We start from the raw sequence: 17,599 nt of genomic DNA on the forward strand, positions 1-17,599 counted from the left end.
AAACACACACACACTTTTCTGTGCACGGAATGTTTATGAATGTGTCTGTGTACCCATAAAGGAACAAAATAACGCAATCCACAAGAAATTCTGAAATGCCTAACTCCAAGTAACTAATACATTGATGAATTACTATTGAAATCTTTACTGAACATCCACTTTGTACCAAGTACTAGTAACAAGCACCAGGAATAGATCAATAAAGTGGAAAGATGAAATCTGGCTCAGATGTATACACCTCAGAAATCTGGTGCTCACGATCACCTCCAGTTTAAAGACAAGTCATTTTTATACCAACCATCTGAAGCAGGTGAAGTGAATGAGATGAAGACATTCCAAGTAAAGTGTGATTAATGATAATAAGATGCATAGTACATTCTACAAACTGAAAAAAAAGGATTATGGCCCAAGGTTTGTTTTTTTTGAACGGAGGGGACATGTGCATAAAATGAAGTGCTAAGAAAATTAAAGTAGGAGAGGTAAGCAAGGACCAGATCTTAGAGAAGTTTGAATGCCATGACAAAAAATTCAGATTTATCTTGCTGGCAATTAGAAACCATTGAAGAGTAACAATTTCCAGAGTTTTTCTTTCAGACAAATAGGTGTTTTGAGTTTTCCAGATTATGGGGGAGGGGGAAAATAGTTAAACCAAGGAAATTAAAAAAAACACTACACACACTAGGTCAGAGATAATAAATAGTGCTTCTCTAGCCTCAATAAAACAATATTATCAGAGCACCTAAGGGCTCAAGTCAGTTAAGGGTCCAACTCTTGGTTTCGGCTCAGGTCATGATCTCATGGTTCGTGGGTTCAAGCCCCATGTGGCGCTCCACGCTGTCCATGCAGAGCCTGCTTGGGATATTCTCTTTCTCTATCCCTCTACCCTTCCCTCCCCCTTTAAAAAACCCAAAATACTGTTCTTATTCAAAGAACATCCTGCATAATATTAATAATTGGGATTTGTAACTTTACTATTTACAAATCATTTTAAATTTTATTATTTTTTTGAGAGAGCGTGGGAGGGGCAGAGGAAAAAAGAGAGAGAGAATCTTAAGCAGGCTCCATGCCCAGGCTAAGCCCAACACCCAACGTGGAACCCTGTGTCCAACAGGAAGACCAATATGGGACTCGATCTCACAACCGTGATGAGATCATTACCTGAGCAGAAATCACGAATCGGACGCTTAACTGACTGAGCCACCAGGTGCCCCTACACATTATTTTAAACAAAAATTGCTAACATTCACTGTTTCATAAACTAAAAAATGATGACATATGTTAATTGAAACATTGCCCTTGTTCTAACATCAAAATTATATATAGATGAGAGAATGTGACCAATGTACTCACTGGCTGAAAATACTTCAAATTAGTTCTTCTATGGCTTACCATCTCTTTCCAGCCCTAACTCCACTCCTTTTGTTTAGGCCATCTTCATTTTTCACGTAGGTCTTTGCAATGGTTTCCTCACTGGTCTCTCCACCTCTGGACTTCTCTAACATCATTATAGTATGCATAAACAACCAAGATGATTTTTTTTTCTTGAGCACAAGAAAATCTGATCACAACATACTCTGTTTAAAAGATTCCAATGATTTCTCCATTGCATTCAAGTTAAAGCCTAATTTCCCTCACATGGCATAAAAGGCTCTTTCACAGTGACTGAGGCCTTACCTCTCCTGCCCATTTTTTTTTTTTTTAATTTTTTTTTTTTCAACGTTTATTTATTTTTGGGACAGAGAGAGACAGAGCATGAACGGGGGAGGGGCAGAGAGAGAGGGAGACACAGAATCGGAAACAGGCTCCAGGCTCCGAGCCATCAGCCCAGAGCCTGACGCGGGGCTCGAACTCACGGACCGTGAGATCGTGACCTGGATGAAGTCGGACGCCTACCCGACTGCGCCACCCAGGCGCCCCCCCATTCTCTTTTTTGATAAACACCTGGCCTCTCACACTATGCTTTGGACATACTCAACTCTAGTTTCACAGATTGTCTCTTATTTTGGCAAATACTATTCCCTTGACCCCAAATATTTTCTGCCCATTGTCCCCACTCCCACTTTGCCTGGCTAACTCCAACTGCTTCAGATCTCAATCCAGTGTCTCGTTCCAGTAAATAACATCCACAGACACAAGAAAAACATCTCATTAAAAAATGCACAAAAGAAGTTGATTATTGTTCCAAATTTTTCAGTTCCTCACTATTATAGAATTATAATGCATATCCTTGGCTAAAGACTTTGCGGTTACCTACCACTGGAATAGGCAAAGTAGATCTCCCTTCCCCACTGATGCTGGGCTTGGTCATGTAACCTTCTCTGCCCAACAGTGTGGGCAGTATGCCAATTTGGAGCTGGGACTTTAATAGCCTTCATGTGTGTTTGTTTCTCACCCTTCTTGTGTTCCTGCTGTCTGCACTAGATGACTGTGGGACATGCAGAGCAGACCTGTGGGCACAGAGCCAAATCTCACTGAACCTAGGCAAGCTCAGCTGGGATCAACAAAATCCCAGCTGACCCAGACACTGATGAGAAGGAAAAAAAGGAAATGCCGTTTTTAAGCTACTGAGATCCAGATTATTTATTACATAGCATTTTTGCAGCAATGACTGATATAATGTATTTCCAACCAAATTTTACTTTTAATTATCAAAATATATACTTACATTGTTTTGTGGTTATGTGCCAGTAGGTTAAAATCCTAAATCAATCATAAAAAGTTTTAAACAGAGAAACTAAAAAGAAAATAATTTCAATTTATGTATCTGTCGTAGGTGAAGAGAACTAGGACATGGTATTTAGGTGGTCAAAATACATTAGGATAAACTTCCATGAGGAAAGTGGAATAGAAACACAAATTCAAAGAACAACAGGAATAATTTCCAACTTTCAGCTGTTAAAAAAGAGCCTGTTTATATACTTCATAAAATAATGCTAATAATGGATAATGGTAATGATGAATCACTACAGTATTTAGATTCCTAGATACATTTTTTAAAATGATGTTTTGCTTTAGGGGCACCTAGGTGGCTCAGTTGGTTGATAATCTGACTCTTGATTTTGGCTCAGATCGTGATCCCAGGGTTGTGGGATCGAGCCCCCCATCAGACTCAGCACTGAGCATGGAGCCTGTTTGGGATTCTCTCACTCCCTCCCTTTACCCCTCTCCCATGCACGTGCTCACTCACATGCTCGCTCTCTCTCTCTCTCTCTCTGAAACATAAGTAACTAATAAGTAATAAATAATGATGTTTTATTTTAAAATGTAGCTATTTATAAAATACAAAAAATTATATAATTTGCAATTATTTAAACTTATGATGAAACTGGTTTCTGATATGACCCAAAACACGTGCAAGAGAGCAGCTACTTTCTTTCTCTTGGTGTATAGTTCTATGAATCTTAATACATGTACAAATTCATGTAATCAACACCTGTTTCTATAAGATACAGAACACACACACAAGATACAGAACAATCATCCCCCTCATGCTATCCCTTCATGGCCACATCCTCTTCTCACCTAGATCTTTCATAAGCCTTTGAGGAAATATGTGAACACCAAAGTTTGAAGAAAACCACTATGACACTAACTAGCATGACTTACTACCCCAGTTATGGAGGCTTCAAATTTTTAGCCAAATTCAAGTTCATTTAGTAATACTAATAATGCCCAAAATATCCAATAAACAATAGTAAAATCTACTCTGTGGGCCAAATAATATATTCAAGTCGATCAATCTTGAGCTGGTTAATAAACTCCTTGACTCATAGTTTACTGCAATCAAGACTTAAGTTTCTCCACAACACTCATAGAGGATGATACAGACTAAGTTCATTTCACAGTTAGGAAGTACAACACGTACTTAATTATGCTATACCTTACCTACAATGAAAGAGAAATAAAATTCAGGAAGGAACTCTGTGAAACTTCAAAGAATGAGTTTTCATGTTCATGTTTTCATGTGCCCAGACAAGTCCTGCATAATTTATTCTCTCATTTCTAAAAAAGGAACAATAAAATCATCAGCCTAAGTACCACTGGTCACAAATGCCCCTTATTGATTGCTGTTATTTCCCCAAGAAAAAAATCCCAACAGAGACCACAAACACTTTTCTCCTCACTAAAACCGATCACAGAGTTAAAACTCAAAAGATTTCATGGCAAAGTGAAAAACAAATTCAACTTAAAAATAATAATAGGTAATCTGCATTTTCAAATAGATGAGAATTAAAAGCTGGTATATGCTACACTTCAAGACACGGTTAACTCCTTAACCAGGTCTTATCCTAGAGAAGATGGTGAAGCAGGCCTTGACAGGCAGGTACCCTCCTTTCCCGACCTGTCTTCCCAGCTGCCAAGGACTTTAATTAACCCCTCACGATGTAACTACTCTGTGTGCACATATACATGAATGCACATACAGACTGTCCCAAATCAGTCTTTTTCTATCCAAAGAGCTGAAGTTATTTTATCTCTGATTGGAAGGTAGTAATAGGAGGAAGAGACTAGATTCCACTTATTTTAATAAATAAAGAGCTAAAGGTGTTTACTCCTCTAAGCAAGGTCTGCCAAACAACTGTGCTCTAGAGCCTTAGAATTTAAAGATAATCTATGAAATTTAAAGATAACCTGATAAATAACATTTACAAAGAATAATGGCACTGAATCCCACCCTGCCCAAAAGCTACATAGTAATATTTATGTTTTAACAGGTTACACAGTTAAAAATAAAAGAAATTTCCCCAAAGAATTTTAAGCGTTAACAAGGAGGCAGAAAAACACTGCTGGTTTTCTTCCAATCATGTCATAAAGCATATTCTTTTCCGATTAGACAGACATACAGGCTAGCTGTTTTATTTTCTTTTTATGTTTCTTTATTTTTGAGAAAGAGAGAGAGCACAAGTGGGGGAGTGGCAGAGAGAGAGAGAGGGAGACACAAAATTCGAAGGAGGCTCCCAGTTCTGAGCTGTCAGGACAGAGTCTGAAACAGGGCTCAAACTCACGAACAACTGAGATCATGACCTGGGTTGAAGTCGGACGCTTAACCGATTGAGCCACCCAGGTGCCCTGCTAACTCTGTTTTAACTCTAGCCATATAGCAAACAAATCTCCATTGAAGATACTAAATTAACAGGGTAGACAAATGTCTACCCAGAATATTATGAGGAAATTTGTAGTGTAAAATATGCATATAGCAAGCCCCATTTGGACATTTAGAAACTATTAAAAATCATAAATTATAAAGAAAAGTTTAAGAAAAATTTCCATGTGCATCCTTCCAAAACCATTAGGAAATACTTTGAAAGCATGTTCTAGGAAACAGCTGATATAATTAGAGTAACAAATTTTAAAGCTACAAAAGGCTTTAATGGCTTTTTAGAAATAATAACCCTTTCCTTTGTGCAAAACAAAGAATGAAGGTAAAGAACCTACAGATCAGAGATAGGAGATACGTATTAGTTCTATTAGACAGTTTATCATTAAATAATTATATCGATTATTAAATATATCATTGTAACAAATAGGTCTTACCTGGATATCAATCCAAATTAACTGACAAAGAATGACATTTGAACACTAAGTGAATGTGACTACATAAAAGCAAAACAAATAAATGGTTTTTTTTTTAAGTATAAACTACAATGACGCTCTCAAAAAAAACCCTGAAGCATACTGTTACCTGTGAGAAAAAAAAACGTACTGGCAAACAAGCATTTTTATTACAGTTTCCCCTTATTGTGTGTGTGTATGTGCATCTCAAATTTTATGTGAGGAAAAAAAAAATTCACATTCTGTACAGACTGACCTATGTATATGCCGTAAAAACAGTCGCAGAGCCTCCCTTCACCCCTAACGGTTTCTCTTCCTTTGTTTCCCTCTGACTTTCCCTCTCCCTCCCTGCATGCCCTGGCAACATAGGATTCCCTCCCCTTCTCCTACCTCCTCACCTTGGATCAGGAAAAAGTTTACCCTATCACTATACTTACAGACAGATGAGATGCAAAGCCTTTCCAATACTATAGTTCCTCTTTGATATTGTCTCTGGAAATTTCCACATCCGTATGTACACTTGAAAACTGGTCTGAAATACTTTCATATATGAATATCATTTCATTCAGTCCACAGTGCAGTCTTAAAACCTTCTCTAACTTCATACCCTTCAACTTGTCTACCAGTTCTAAGCAAAAAGGAGAAAGGAGGCTTAGAACCTTCTTAGATTATCCCTGTCATGTTAGTGCCTGAAACTTTTGTTACTCCCTGTGAAATTTCTAGAGCATTTTTTATCTCAGGAAGATGAAAAAAGATAGGAGATGGATTTGTATTGGTTTGTTTTGGGCACAGACTGGCAAAGTTGAAAGCCTACGTGGCCACAGCAGCAAGAAAATGAAGGATGTCAAAGCCAGAGAGAGAAAATAAAGAGGGACAGGATGTGAGTCCAGGCTGCAAGGTGTTCACCTAGCTTCTTGACCCTATTCCCTGGACCCCGCTGAATTGGCCTCCTGTGCCCTGTCCAACTCAGAAGAAGAAAAGCCATCAGCAGTCACTTGAAGCTGGTAGAAACCAGACTTCCACTGCTAAGACTGTTTCACAATAGCAGAAACTTAATAAATATTTGGTGGCGTATTTAGAATATTAACACAGACAAGTGTGAAGCTACCTAAAAGAAATGAATTAGCTATTTGAGGAGTGGGCTAGAATGGCAGGAACTATTCTCCTTAAATGGATGTCCTAAAGGAATAAACAACTAGCTCTTAATTTTAGTCTCCTAGCAGACAGATATGCTAGGAAGTTTTACTACTGTCTGGCATGCCATGGTCTTGTAAGTCCAGTAAGTGGGAATGTGAGCTCATGCCCCAGGCAGTAACAAATACATGCTGACGAAAGGGAATGATGAAGTAAATTAATAAAGGAGATCCCAGGCTACACAAACCCCTACCACAGTCTCTACAATCAAAAGAAGTTATAACAAATTAATCAAGATCAATAATCACTCCTTTTTAATTATATGCATAAGAGTTTTTTAAAATCCTGAGAGTATTCCACTTGGGAAATGAGGGCAAGTATGTGGTAGAGTGAAGCGCTATTCAAAAAAACAGAAGTAATAAGGCTGTTATTAACAGCAGCCAATTTTAATTTTTACTGTTGTTACATGTTCCTGTCCTAAGAAAAATACAAGCAGGTGAGCATTTTTTAGAAGTAAAACTCTGATTTTGATAAGCCAAGCTTAGGAGTCAGCATGCCAATAGAAAAAATAAGCTTTAATTTCACACCATAGCCTAGGCCAGGGGAAGAGAGAGACTAGTAAGGAGATTTCTGTTCCTGACAAGAAGAAAAGGATTGAAAACACTGTAAGAGATTAAAAATCAATCAATCAATCATACAAACAAACAAACAAAAACACTGTAAGAGGAATGAACTCTGGTTGCAAGCCGAGCTGCCACCCTAAGCATCTTGATTATTCCAAAGATGCCCTGAGATCCAACCCAACCCTTCTGGCTTCTGCCAGAGAAGCACAGTTAACAGCCAAATCAAGTTCCAAGAATAGTCATGACATACCATCCCCTTCCAACTACAGTTAACCTCAGGGAGAATGAAGTTCTGGGGCGCCTGGCTGGCTCAGTCAGAAGAGCATGCTGACTTCATCTTGGGGTCGTGAGTTCAAACCCCTTGTTGAGTGCAGAGATTACTTAAGTAAATAAAACTTTAAATTAAAAAAAAAAAAGGAACAAAGGTCTGATACATGCTATAACACAGTGAACCTTGAAAACACTGTGCTAGTGGAATAAACTAAATACACTTATGTGAAATATCTAGAATAGGCAAATTCTTAAAGAAGGAGATTAGAGGTAACCAGAGACTGAGGAGAGAGGAATGGGGACACATTTTCTGTTTGAGTTGTTTAAAAAGGTTCGCAAGTAGATAGTGGTGATAGCTGCATTACACTGTAAATGTACTTGATGCCACTGAATTGTACACTCTAAAATGATTAAAATGACAGATTTTATGTTACATAAATGTTCCAACAATACAAAAATGTTTTAGAAGAGTGATCCCATAAAAACTTATCTGCTGCAGGCAGGTAGGTCTGCCATGGAAAAGTCGGCCTACAACAGGAAAAAAAATTATTGTTAGAAAGGCCTTAGGGTACCTGGGTGGCTAAGCTGGTTAAGCGTCTCACTTCAGCTCAGGTCATGATCTCACAGTTTGTAAGTTCGAGCCCCATGTCGGGCTCTGTACTGACGGCTCAGAGCCTGGAGCCTGCTTTGGATTCTGTGTCTCCATCTCTCTCTGCCCCTCCCCTGCTCACTCGTTCTCTCAAATAAATGTTAAAAAAATTTTTTTTAATTTAATACAACCAAATAAAATGGGTGACTCAGTTGGTTTTAATTTAATACAACTAAATAAAATGGGTGACTCAGTTGGTTAAGTGTCCAACTCTTGATCTCAGCTCAGGTCTTGATTTCAGGGTTGTGAGTTCAAGCCCCACGCTGGGCTCCACACTGGGTGTGGGGCCTACTTAAAAAAAAATTTTTTTTTAATTAATTAACTTGGGGTTTCACGGTGTTTATATAATATTTTTTTAAGTTTATTTATTTATTTTGAGAGAGAGAGAGAGAAAGAAAGAGAATCCCAAGCAGGCTCCATGCTGTCAGCACAGAACCCAACATGGGACTCGATCTCACAAACTGTGAGAGAACATGACCTGAACCAAAATCAAGACTTGGATGCTTAACTGACTGAGCCACCCAGTTGCCCCTATATGATAAATCTTTATTGTACTTAGGTTCATGCCCCCAAAAAATTCAACCCATGTTTATTTAGTATGCTTACAGTCTCTTTATCTACTGTTTCACCCAAATGAGAGAGAGTAAACCTTCTGGTAAAATGATTAAGATTCTGGACTCTAAAAAGGAAGAACATCTAAAATAAAGCCTTCTCCTATAAACAAATAATGTGTCACCCACTAAGTCATTAATTCTAAGGAATGACACAACTGTTGACATTAAGATTGAGAAAGAAAAGCAACACTGATAAAAGAGTGGAAATTAGGAAACACAAATGCACTAACAATAGTTACATCTTAAGTAACAACAATTTAATAAGTCACCAATTTAAAACATGCAAACTCAAATGTACTGATCTAGAAGGATAAGGCTTATATAATCTTAACTATTCAAAGCGCTCAGATAATTCCTCTGCAGGAAATGAAGTGTGCAATTCTAATTTTCCTACCCAACATCCCAATCCTATAATAAGCATTATGGTAATTATGATGTATGATATACGCTTGTTAAAACACTGATTAAAAAAATAAATAAAATACTGATTATTTCACAAGTTAAGCGTCCATGTAATTTTCACTGGGGAAGGCTAAGAAATGAAATTAAAAGGTCAGAAATATTGAATACATAACATTATATAATGTAAACATCAGAAAACAAGAGCAACAGCTAACTTAAAGGCTTTTAGTAACAAAAAATGAAGAATATGAATATGAAACTCTATGAAGAATAGAAGAGTTACAGGGTACTAAGGTAAATAACACATGGTCCCTGGCCCTCAAGCATCTCACATGCTAACGAGAGAAACCAAGAAGTCAATCAGCTATCATATACAGTGATGTGGCCTGAATGTTTTGACATCACAGAGCAGGAGTGCTTACTAGTATAGACAAAAGCAGAGGCCTACTGATAGAGGATTCTTGGCCTGAGTCTTAAAGAGGTAGCTGTGGAATAAAAGCATGTAAAAGAGTACAACTTATACACACCGACACACACACACACACACACACACACACACACACACACACGCTCACTCACGCACGCTCTCTCTCTCCAGAAATATTTCTGGACTATCTACTATGTGCCAGGCACAAACCGTATTTAGGGAACTGCATGTGTTTTATTTAGTATGTCTGGAACCTAGAGAACATGTATGAGATTAGGCAGGCACCAGACCATGAAAGCCTTGAATGATGCTCTGCTAATGACTTTAGACCTCACCCTGAAGATGGTAAGAAATGAATGAAATCTCTTAAGGAAGTCACAAGATCAGAGCTGTATCACTCAAGCCAAAGGCTTTCCTACACATTCTCCCTGAGGAGCTGGCATGAACGCTCTAGAGCGAAAGGAAGAAAGGAACAGATACGACCCACATTTCACAGATACTGTAGGAGGGAGCATCAGCTGCGAAGGTCTACCACTTCTCCACCTCCTGTTCTGTCATGAGACTCCATTCTACTGGGGTAAAAGGTTTCAGTAGAGTAGCACGTAGGAGATAGAAGATTGGTAACAGATAGGAAAGGGAAGTTCTGCTGGCCGAAGGGTGTAAGGGTCATCCGCAGGAAACTACTCCTACTTTATTTTTTTAATTTATTTTAATTTTTTTTTTAGTTACTAAATCAGGTTTCTTTTTTTTTATTTTTTTTTTATAATTTAACTTTTTTTTAAATTTACATCCAAATTAATTAGTATACAGTGAAGCAATGATTTCAGGAGTAGATTCCTTATTCCCCCTTACCCACTTAGCCCATCCCCCCTTCCACAACCCCTCCAGCAACCCTCAGTTTGTTCTCCATATTTATGAGTCTCTTTTGTTTTGTCCCCCTCCGTTTTTATATTATTTTTGTTTCCCTTCCCTTATGTTCATCTGTTTTGTCTCTTAAAGTCCTCATATGAGTGAAGTCATAGGATTTTTGTCTCTAATTTCAGTTAGCATAATACCCTCCAGTTCCATCCACGTAGTTGCAAAAAACTAGTCCTACTTTAAACAGAATATTATATGAACAAAATATACCTGAGTATATTAAAGCATTATCTGAGAAGACGAGGAGTTTGATGTTGTGTATATTTTGCCACAATTGAAAACAACTTTAAAAAAAAAAAAAAAAGAAAGAAAAATTAGGAACAGAAAGCATGAAAACAACATTAATCTGGGAATGCAAACTGGTGTAGCCACTCTGGAAAACAGTATGGAGGTTCCTCAAAAAATTAAAAATAGAACTACCCTACAACCCAGCAATTGCACTACTAGGTATTTACCCAAGGGATACAGGTGTGCTGTTTTGAAGGGGCACATGCGCCCCAATGATGTGGTATATATATATACACAATGGAATGTTACTCGGCAATTAAAAAAAAAAAAAAAAAGATATCTTGCCATTTGCAACTACATGGATGGAACTAGAGGGTATTATGCTAAGTAAAATTAGTCAGAAAAAGACAAATATCATATGACTTTATTCATATGAGAAATTTAAGACACAAAACAGATAACATAATGGAAGCGAAGCAAAAATAATATAAAAACAGGGAGGAGGAGAAAACATAAGAGACTCTTAAATATAGAGAACAGAGTTGACGGAAGGGTTGTGGGTGGGGGGGATGGGCTAAATGGGGAAGGGGTATTAAGGAAGACACTTGGGATGAGCACTGGGCGTTATACATAGGGGATGAATCACTGGAATCTACTCCTGAAATCATTGTTGCACTATATGCTAACTTGGATGTAAATTAAAAAATAAATAAATAAATAATCTGAAATTTAGACATCCTATTTTTGTACTCTGGCAAACATTCAAAATGGTAAATATAAGTTCATATTATATTTAATTATAATTCCTTCATTCTTCCTTCACATTTGAAGAACTCTTCAAAGTCTACCACAAACATAAAGCCAAATGTATAAAGACACAAAGAAAAAGCGTAATTACTATCTTGCTGGGGGAGAGGAGACAATCCTATCCAAATGGACATTATCCAATAGCCAGCTATGCTTTCCTAGAGACTTGCAATGGTGCAAATTGCCACCATAAAGAATGTACATGGATTTGAGGAGACACATTTGACAGCACAGCTGTCTGTCCAGGCATGCTGCTGAAAGAATAGTACATTCCTATTTGTCCTGTCCCCCACCCACCTTCAGTCTCCTTATATACGGGATTTTAAACAAAACTGTCATATTTAAGCCTCTAGTGTGTGTGTTTGTATGTGTGTTTAATAAGGTCAGTTAGATAATAACAGAAGCAATGAACTCCTCAACATCACCCCTATCCCAAAGTCTCCAAAGATTTCTGAAGAGCAAACAGTTTTGTTCTTGTACATTTCTTAAAAGTCTTGATTTGAGGTTGCTCTTTAGTTTCAAAGAGAGGGTAACAGGTCACTAACTTTCAGAAAATTGATATAGTATGGTATAGGAGTGAATATTGAGAATTAGAGTAATAGAGTCTGAGTCCTAGCTTTGTGATCTTGGGGCAACTGTCCAACCTCTCTGAGTTTCAGTTTTTTTCATCCATAAAACATGAATAATGATGCTTACACTATTTACATCACACAGTTGCTGTATGATCAAAGAACTAAATGAACTTTGTGAAGATCAAAGAAATAAATGTAACCCTACCCCAGCCACACACTACAATGCCCCTTTCTCAATAATCTCAATTTTATGCAACCACTTTTGAATACATGTTCTATCCTACTAGCAGCTCCTTCCTTTTCATACATGAACTTCTGCCATCACAGTTGATCCCACCAGAACCTTAAATCTACTAACCTAACAATCTTTTCACTCTCCCTCACCCCTGGAAGTCCTCTCTTCTCTCCTTACCCAGTTTAAGTTCCATGATCCATCATTATCATCACTCGCTCCTGTCTCACTCGTAGATACTCACTTTGCAAAACCACAATCCTGCTTAAATTCAATTCTCTGTCCATTCCCCTACTACTAAAGGAGAGGGCACACAACCAAGCTGACTGCCCCCACTTTTAACTCATGACCTTTAACCTCAAATGAGTCCCGAATTCGGCCTGGTATTCTATTTCCCAAGCCCATTCACTCTCCCACTTCTCTTAACAATGACACGTTCTCTCCTCTCTTCTCAAACTTCTAACGCCTTCTTCCATGCCCCTTCTCACTCTCAGCTGACGACTTGCTAGAAAATTAAAGCCATCAGAAGAGGATTTCCAGGAATTATCACATCCACCAACAGTATCAGAATCTATCTGCACCTATGTGCTCTGCCTTCCTTCCTGTTATAATAAATGAACTATCTGTTCTTTTCACCATCCAATCCCTTCCCTCGTGCACGAGCTCCAATCCCTACCACCAACTCAATGATATGAGCTCCAGAAATTCTCCTCTTCTCTACCGTATCATCAGCTTCTTTCCTTCCCTTCTCCCCGTCTCTACTACATCACTTCCTGAGCATATGAAATACATATGAAAATACTAGAACTCCTATCACAAAAGCTGTACTAGCAGAAATACTGCCAGGTTGAACTAAAAAGACAGATACAACGCAAAATGAAAACTGCCCTTTGGATCCCCACATCTCTGAACAGGAAACGGGCTTAAAAAAAAAGATGATTCTGCTGCAAACATAAGCTTCCTGTATGGAAGACTCAAGAAGACGGCACAAAGGAAGCTAAGAAGGGCTACATAACTTTTACAAGGTCATACAATTAAGTAAGTGGCAAAATTGGGATATTAACTCAGAAAGTCTACATTCTTGTTTTGTTTCGTTTCTTTCCAGGCTTTAATTCACTGATTTTTCTTATATAAAACTATGTGGTGGCCACAGCTGGAGTCTGGGTCATCTGCACGGAGATGCTGGTATGGGTCTTTACAAGACAATAAATCCCTGATAGGGAGACTTGGTGAACACAGTTTCTTTCCAGAGGTCTGGGGTGAGATAGCTGCAGGTCTTGGAAATGGCATCACAAGCGGTCTTGGCCAAAAAAGAAAAGAAAAAAAAAAAAAAGCGGGCCTTGGCAAAGTTGCCTAGGGTGGCAGTGCAACCCCTGCCCGAGGTGCAGCAGTCATCCACACCGGCCATCAGCAGCAGCTTCTTGGGCAAAGAGGCTAAGACAACGCCCTTGCCTCTAGGGGCAGGAACGAGGTGCACAAGCACAGAGCTACAGCAGCTCGTCACCCCCACATGGGACAGTGTGGGCCTTGCCGATCTTGCTCTCCTGGGAGCCTCGCTGCACTGGTATGATGGAATGCTTAGCCAGGATCAGGGCCCCATGGATGGCAGTGGCTACCCCCTTGGAGCACGTTAACATCTGGGCCGACACATTCATCGTAATCTCCGATAACAACAAATGCCTTGAAGCTGGCCCACTGGCCAGCAGGGATCTGCTTTTGCACAGGCATAATCTTCAAAACCTCATCCTGAGGATGTCCCCAGGAAAAAGTCAATGATCTCAGATTCCCTGATGGGCAGGGAGAAGAGATCTCCTCCAAGGACTTTATCTTCATGTCCTTGACTCCTTGTCATCGGCCTTGACTGCAGGAGCTCCACGTGCCCGCCTCTACCCCAGATACCCTGTCCCGACCTCCCAATGCAGAGACCTGGGCCTTAGGGCCCTCCTGCAGCACGAGTGTCATCCACCATTTGGTGTTTTCTTGAAGAGAAAATCTACATTCTTAAGCAGTATCTACCATGTGCCAAGCACTTTACACATGGTATCTTGTTTAATCTTTACAATGCTGTGACTTAAGTGTTAGTATTATTCCCAGTTTACAAAAGGGGAAACTGATAGATTCAGTGATTTAAAACACATCCACACACAAAAAAAAATTTTTTTTTCTTTCTTTTGAGAGAGGGGCCGGCAGAGAGGGAGGGAGAGAATCCCAAGCAGGCTCCTCATTGTCAGCACAGAGCCCAACTCAGAGCTCGATCTCACAAACTGTGAGATCATGACCGGAGTCAAAATCAAGAGTGGGACACTTAACCAATTGAGCCTGCCAGGTGCCCCCAAAATGTATTTTTAAACAACTATACTAAGTTCAGAATTGAGGTAAAACTTACAAAACAAAAAGATACACAGGATATATATTACATTTATAGTTTTTTGGGGTTTGTTTTTGAGAGAGAGCGCACACACACCAGCGGGGGGAAAAGGGCAGAGAGAATCTTAAGCAGGCTCTATGAGCAGCATGGAGCCCCACTTGGGGCTCAATTTCACGACCCTCAGATCATGACCTGGCTGAAATCAAGAGTCCTGCGCTCAACCAGCTGAGCCACCCAGGGGCCACTACAGTCATCTTTTTCTTAAGTATGCTTTTACAAGAAAATTTACTGCATCAAAATTTAGCCATTTTTAACAGCCTCATAACCTCAAAGCTTTGGAAACTAAGTAGCTTGTTATGAATTAATAAAATTTGTGTCTACACATCTGTAAAAATTTCACTTGCTAAATAATAATGTCAACAAGATTTTAGGGATAAAGTTATATAAAATTTAAAAGTTAGTTGTAAAGCCATTTTCTCTATTTAAACTCTTAAGCAAATTAAAATGGTACTAAAAACATCCTTAGCTATATGTTAAAACCAAGTGTCCCAAAGATTTTTATCAGCAAAACCATGATCATCTACTTCCAGTTATTTGTACCTCAAAAAAATATCAATGGAAGTCGTAAAATATTCCATAAATCAGATAGCCTATATAACCAAACTGGAACTTCTTACAAAAATAAGCTTTATTATTTTTTTAATGTTTGTTTTTACTTATTTTGAGAGAGAGAGAAAACACACACACGCGTGCAGGGTTGGGGCAGAGAGAAAGGGAGAGAATCCCAAGCAAACTCCTTGCTGTCAGCGTACAGCCCAATATCGGTCTTACCTACCTTGAGATCATGACCTGAGGTGAAATCAAGAGCCTGGGAGCTTAACTGTGCCACCCAGGCGCCCGGGTTCTATAAGCTTTTAACAGATAAATTTCCACTTACACTTTGCATACTTCACTTCTAAATAAATTTAACTATGCAAAATATGAATTCAAAACAAAATAAATAAGGAAGCAATAAACACAACCATAAGGCTGGCAATTAAGTTTGAAAAGTTTAGATAACAGGGAAATACAAATCAAAACCACACTCAGATATCACCTCACGCCAGTCAGAGTGGCCAAAATGAACAAAACAGGAGACTATAGATGCTGGAGAGGAGGTGGAGAAACAGGAACCCTCTTGCACTGTTGGTGGGAATGCAAACTGGTGCAGCCACTCTGGAAAACAGTGTGGAGGTTCCTCAAAAAATTAAAAATAGATCTACCCTATGACCCAGCAGTAGCACTGCTAGGAATTTACCCAAGGGATACAGGAGTACTGATGCATAGGGGCACTTGTACCCCAATGTTTACAGCAGCACTCTCAACAATAGCCAAAGTATGGAAAGAGCCTAAATGTCCATCAACTGATGAATGGATAAAGAAATTGTGGTTTAAATACACAATGGAGTACTACGTGGCAATGAGAAAAAATGAAATATGGCCCTTTGTAGCAACGTGGGTGGAACTGGAGAGTGTGATGCTAAGTGAAATAAGCCATACAGAGAAGGACAGATTCCATATGTTTTCACTCCTATGTGGATCCTGAGAAACTTAACAGAAGACCATGGGGGAGGGGAAGAAAAAAAAAATGGTTAGAGAGGGAGGGAGCCAAAACATAAGAGACTCCTAAAAACTGAGAACAAACTGAGGGTTTATGGGGGGTAGGAGGGAGGGGCGGGTGGGTGATGGGTATTGAGGAGGGCACCTGTTGGGATGAGCACTGGGTATTGTATGGAAACCAATTTGACAATAAATTTCATAAACACACACACACACACACACACACACACACACACACACACAAACTCTGTGGACCTGAATTTGAACTAAAATAATCAACAGGAACGAATAAACATATTATTTTACCTTAAAGAAAAAAAAAAGAAAAGTTTAGATAACAGGTCGACTTTCACTTAGAAGCAGATAATCACTGTTACCTTCTCAATATAAGGAGAAGAGCATCTTTATATGAATGTGTAAAGCACTCACTCAAGTTGATTAATCACAAAACAGGAATTCAACAACAAAAAGCTGCTGTCTTTGTTAATATATAACTTAAATAATCAAAAAACTACAACAAAAAACAAACCTAAGGCAAAAACACTGTGGAAGAGTACTGAACTGGAAGTCAGAAGACCTAAGTTCTAATCTTTCCTCCATCATAACTAGATAGGTGAATTTACTACTGTGCTCCCATTTCTCCAACCTGTAAAATTAAAGGGCCGGGGAAGAGATCACTCTAAAGTTATTTTCAGCTCAAAAGTCTTATGATTCCATGAATCATAACTGAGGCATATCATATTTTGTTTTCATATTTTAGGAACTCTAGACAAGCAGATCAAATTAATAGAAATTAAGAGTAAATTATTGATGCCCTTCTAGTATACAACTACACAATGTGTAAAATTGCTTTAGAACTAATTTTCAGAGTTCTTTTCGAGTACGTTAGTCATTTTAATGCACTCCCTAAACTTGACTGGATCCAGCAATTCCTTATTTAAAAGTTTTCCTAAACTCTCAGTGTGCTAGGCTTTCCTTTTATCTTTCATTTTCTATTCCTCTTCTCCTTCCAACACTATTTATATTTTAGTATGCTTTCACAGTGATCATTTTGCCTATTTCCTACACCTTTACTACATCTGGTTTTTATGTCTTCCCTATCCATGATTTCATTTTTGATTTGAAGTGCCTCTAATCCAAAAAACAAAAAAAATTTGCCTCTATTCACCTAATTAGATATTAAGAGTTCTGAGATCCTCAAAT

At 38.6% G+C, this 17,599-nt stretch overlaps 1 protein-coding gene and 1 pseudogene across 4 annotated transcripts in view; both read right to left on the reverse strand.

Annotated features, from left to right (window-relative positions):
- Positions 1-17,599, reverse strand: part of ABL2 (ABL proto-oncogene 2, non-receptor tyrosine kinase) — a 116,741-nt gene that overhangs the window by 58,515 nt on the left and 40,627 nt on the right. The gene's annotated exons all lie outside the window — the stretch shown is intronic.
- Positions 11,675-15,080, reverse strand: LOC132674461 (small ribosomal subunit protein uS5 pseudogene; annotated as a pseudogene).

This window comes from Panthera onca, chromosome F1 (genome assembly GCF_046562875.1).
Source record: "Panthera onca isolate mPanOnc1 chromosome F1, mPanOnc1 haplotype 2, whole genome shotgun sequence".
Taxonomy (NCBI): domain Eukaryota; kingdom Metazoa; phylum Chordata; class Mammalia; order Carnivora; family Felidae; genus Panthera; species Panthera onca.